Below are 5,261 nucleotides of genomic sequence, written 5' to 3'. Positions count from 1 at the left end.
TTCTGCTGGTCTTTTGAAAGAAGCAGTTAATGTTTACATTTTTTCTTTTTAAATTTTTTTGTCTTTTTAATTTCTTGTAACATTTTTTGTTATTTTTTTCCTTTAAATGAAGCTTGCACTTTTATCTCTGGTACCATGAGCAACTAATTTGAAGATAGCATCATGTAATACAACAACCATTGTCGAATTCCTATTATTTTAAGTGAAGTTTTTTATCATTTCTAATGCGGGTTTTTTTTTCCATTACTATTTTGTATTCTTCAAAAAATAAAAAATAAGAAAGTTTTTAAAATTTTAAAAAATAAAATGGTTCCTGCTTCAGAGGAGCTCAGTCAAATAAATTGTGGGTGTAGAATTTGATCTTTTCAGTACTGGGGCTGGAAGCCAGGACTTAGCAAGTACCAGGGAAGCAATCTACCATTGAGCTACCCCTCAGCCCCATGGGCACAGAATTTCTGTGAGTATAGAGTTTCAGGGTGCTTCTGTCTCTGGGTAAGATGTTCACATTGCTGCATTTCCCCTTCTGCATGCCCTTGTCTCTTTGGTCTAAGCTAGAGCAGCCGTGTTTCATTTGTCAACTCTCAAGGCGAGATATCCTCCCGTGACCTTGTTAAAATCCCTGCATACTGAAGAATGTCAGCTCTACCAGTGAAGTCATACTTGGATTTACTAAATACCTCTCCGTGCCTTATTTTTTATGTAACAGCTTTATTGAAATATAACTTACATAATATACAATTCACACATTTAAAGTGTCAGTGACTTTTAACATATTCACAGAGCTATGCAACCATGACTAAAATCCATTTCAGAACCTTTCCACGATGTTAAATGAAACCTTGTACATTTCAGCTATCACTCCCGAGGCCCTCTAAAGCCCCATCTTACACAATTTACATTCTGACCCGAGGTACTTGGGCATTCACACACGTCATATAAATGGAATGATCAAATCATGGTGTTTTGTGACTGACTCCTTCCACTTAGCATAATACTGCATTTTCAGCAATGCTGTACTATTACTAGTACTTCTTTTAATGTCCAAATAATATCTGCTTATATAAATAGATCACATGTTATTTATCCAAGTGGTAGACATTTGGGCTATTTCCATCTTGAGTTATTATAAGTGATGTTATTGTAAACATCTGTGTATGAGTCTTCTTTTGGTGGGCATGTATTTCATTTCTCTTGGGTATGTTCAGACAAGAATTATGGGGTTGAGTGGTGATGCTATATTTAACTTTTTGAGGACCTGAAGGACACTGTTCCAAAGTGCCTGTATCACCTTCCATCTCCACCAGCCCTATGTGGAGGGCTCCTGTTTCTCAGCCTTTTGAGTTCATGTTATTCTTTAACTTCTTGCCTTCTTCATGTAGAATCTGGACTCTTTCTGTCTTAGCTCTTCCTCACTCATCTGCTATGCTTCCCCTTGCTCTCACACACACGATTTTCAAGAATGAGCCTCCTTGCTGCCTCCAGAATGTGTCATTTTTATTCCTGATCTGCTTTTCTCCACACTGTCCTACAGTTTGTAACCCCTTCCTTCCCTCTTCCCTTTGCCAGTCTGAATCACTACCTTACCACAGCCCACATTTCAATACAATTTAATCTTCATATTCTCTAAACTTCTCTGCACTTGGCCTTTTATTTTATTTCACAGTGTTTGCTGTTTCGCTGAGTATTTTTGTCCTACCTTTGGTCGCACTAATCCATACGTAAACTCCAGGAGGACTGGATGACGTCTTGCATTTCTGCAGCACAGCCCAGAACACACAGTGGACATTATATAAATATTTGCTTTTTGATAGATCCCAACATTGTACTGTTCTGGAAAGTCTGGTCTCAGAGTAACACTACTGGTTTCACTGTGCTGTGAGACCAAGGAAGGCTACAGACACACCCAGGATTGCACAGAGTGTGGTTTATTGGGAGTGTACAGGCAGAAGTATAGGTCTGAGTAGCACCAAGACTAGTGGACTCCCACTACTTGGATCTGAAGCAGGGGATTTGTGTAACTGTCAGGGCAAATGACTTCATTTACACTGGAAGGTACCTGCCTTATCTCAAGTTAATGTCAAGGACATTCTTAGCACTAGCAATGCCAGGACCCAGACTGTGAAGCTCCTCATGGTATTCTAATGGTTTTGCCTACCTGTGGTGCACTGGCAAACTATGTGGGAGAAACATCTGGGGTTACTCGGGGGCAATTGTGGCAGTTAGGATGGCAAGCTGAATTCTTACAGTGTGTGAATCTAACTTTGTATATAGGATGAGTTATTTAATAATAATATTGAAACTTTAAGAAAATGACTTTGAGGAACTGGGGAGATAGCTCAGCCATCTAAGTGCCTGCCTGGCAAGCACAAAGACCTACCTAGGTTTGATCCCTAGTACCACATGCCATGCAGGCTCTGGAATCCCAGGCATGCCTGGCCAGCCACCAAAACCAGGCATGGTGGCACACACCTGTAATCCTAGCACTGGGGGAGGGGTGCTGAGACAGGAGGATCACTATGAGTGGATCACTGCAAGGATCACTATGCTCAGTCCTGAGCAGCGTAGTGAGACCCTGTACCAAATGAATGAATGAATGAATGAATGAATGAATGAATGAATGAATGATTTTTAAATTTTTTAAAAGAAAATGACTTTTAGCAAGGTATGAGGGTACATACCTTTTACCCAAGCTTCTCAGAAGGTTGAAGCAAGAGGATCAAAAGTTCAAGGACATCTGGGACAACTCAGCAAGACCTTTTCTCACAATGAAAAGGCTGAAGATGGAGCTCAGTGGTAGATGCCTTTTCTAGCATGCTTAAAGCCCCAATACAAACAAAAGAATACAAAATTTCTTTTTATTTTTTTTCTTTCTTGTCAAGTTAGGAATATGGTAGAAATGTACAGACTATGCTAGTAGCAATATAAAAAGCTTATAGCCAGTGACAATTTTTGGTCATGTGTCTGTCTACTTTGCTGCTGTGGAAGTTGATCATCCGAGTATGATATAGTCTCATTGTACCTTCCCTTCTTCCATCTATCCCTGATGCCTGAAAGTTGCATTGCAGAGACTAGTGGATGGGAAAAAAAAGGAAAGGAATGTTAAGAACCAAGAAACCTGAAGTAAAGGAAATAAATTCTGAGCAACTACTCTAGCTTTACCTCCTGCCTCCCTCCAGTACTGGAGATTGAACCAGGACCTTCACGCTGAGCTGCATCTATCTTTTTTATGACTTCATTTACACTGGAAGGTACCTGCCTTATCTCAAGTTAATGTCAAGGGCATTCTTAGCACTAGCAATGCCAGGACCCAGACTGTGAAGCTCCTCATGGTGTTCTAATGGTTTCTATTTATTTTTATTTTTTTTATTTTGGAGATAAGTTTAATTGTCATTAGTGGATGACAAGAGGCAATAACTGAATGGAAACAAGGTTTAAAAACTTAGGAGAGAGGTGAGAACTTTTAGATCAGTTTAGGTTTAGACATTCACCAGATTGGACTATTTTTTAAACACTAAAAATAAGGCTTTTGCCACAAAAAAAACCAAGACATATTAAAACTAGCTCCCAGGACTGTCCAAAATTTTTTTTAAATGCTTTAAATTGGTGTGTGTGTGCACGCTCGCGCTCACACGCATGCAATGGGGCCCTCACACAGAACTATATCCCTGGCCCATTTATTCTTCCATTCATTTTTGTGTGTTGGAGATTGAACCCAGGGCCTTCACAGTGAGCTATAGCACTAGCCCTCTTTTTCAGAAGGTCAAGAGGGGAGGAAGATGGTCTTGCTAAGTTGCCCAGACTAGACCCAAACATTTCATGTTTCTGTGTCAGCTTCCCAGAGTGTTGGGATTACAGACAGGCAAGGTCCACCAAATTCTCCTTTTAACATCTCTTTAAATGTTGTATTTTGTTTGGTAAGTCTACTGTACTTCCTTTTAGGACTTAACTTATATGTCTTAATGTCCCCTAAATTGATGGTCAAGACACCTTCCTCTGAATGCTAATACAGCTTTTAGAGCTGTCAATGACACAAGCAGCCTGCAGTGGCACAGATGTCACAGGTTCACCACACTCCCTAATGGCTAACATCTTCCCTTTAAAATGTTTCAGTGTCTTTTCATTAAGTTGCCATTCTCAAAGATTTGGTGGAGAAGAACCAGGGATATGGCTCAGTGGTAGAGTACAAATGAGGGCCTAAGTTTGATACCCTGGTGCTGGAAAAAAGTGAAGAAAGAAGAAGGAAAGGAGAGAGAGAGAGAGAGAGAGAGAGAGAGAGAGAGAGAGAGAGAAATTCTGAGAACAAATGTTATGAATTAAACACATATAAATTCTGCACTTCAGTTGTAGTGTAGCAGTTTATCGTCTGACCCATAGTAGTCTATCAGTTGAGTAAGGCTTAGTTTCTTGTCCTCTGCAGACACAGCTGACTGCAACTCATAAAGAAGCAGCTGGCTACAGCTCCCCCACTTTTTTTTTATCATCAGATATAACTGTGACAGGTCATTCATTGATTAGTTTTAACCTCCAAAAGAGGCCTTCTTTCTCCTGCGCCTGCTTCATCAATTTAGTTTCTCTTCCTTTAATACTTGTGAGGATTTTTTTTTTTTTTTTTTTTTTTTTTTTTGCTTCTGTTTTTCCTCTTTGTTTTGTTTTGTTTTTTTTTTGGCCAGGGATTGAACTCAGACCCTTGTACTTGCTAGGGAAGTGCTTATTCTACGGAGCCATCTCCCCAGTCCCCTTGTGAGGATTCTCATTCACAAAATCATTTTGGAGAACACTCTATGACCCAGTATCAAACAACTCAGATTCACATGCACTGATATTCTTGAGAGTACTTTTCAGGTACATATGTTCTTCAAATTCACTACCTATGCATTTAAAACCTTCTTGAAACTCCAAACAGTTTTCTTCTGTTGAAGATGCTGGTTTCTCTAAAAACGTCTGATCATTTTCTTTATTCTCTATTTTAAGACACTTTACTACATTGCAACAGAAATTAAATGAAAACCTTGTTTCATTAAATGTTCCACTTGTGGGTGCTTTTCGTGAGCTATTTGTATGGGAATATGGTGGATTTGCACAGGCCTGTGGATCGCTAGCAAAAACCGTAGCCCAGTCTGATGGGCTTTCCAGCTTGGAAATGAAATCTTGGTTTACTTCAATCCTGGCAGGGGCGCTCTTCCAACAGCAGCTGCCCTTTGCTTTGTTTTCAGGCCTCTCCTCTTCTTGCTTCCTGGTTGGGGTGCCTGAGAAATATATAA

At 39.8% G+C, this 5,261-nt stretch overlaps 1 protein-coding gene and 1 pseudogene across 2 annotated transcripts in view; one reads left to right on the top strand and one right to left on the bottom strand.

The window, feature by feature from the left end:
- Window positions 1-5,261, top strand: part of Casr (calcium sensing receptor) — a 51,651-nt gene that overhangs the window by 28,808 nt on the left and 17,582 nt on the right. The gene's annotated exons all lie outside the window — the stretch shown is intronic.
- Window positions 4,338-5,261, bottom strand: part of LOC111812865 — a 1,674-nt pseudogene continuing 750 nt past the window's right edge.

The sequence above is a fragment of the Octodon degus genome, unplaced genomic scaffold (genome assembly GCF_000260255.1).
Source record: "Octodon degus isolate 3935 unplaced genomic scaffold, OctDeg1.0 scaffold00147, whole genome shotgun sequence".
In the NCBI taxonomy this organism is placed as follows: domain Eukaryota; kingdom Metazoa; phylum Chordata; class Mammalia; order Rodentia; family Octodontidae; genus Octodon; species Octodon degus.
This window is presented reverse-complemented; position numbering and strand designations above follow the sequence as displayed.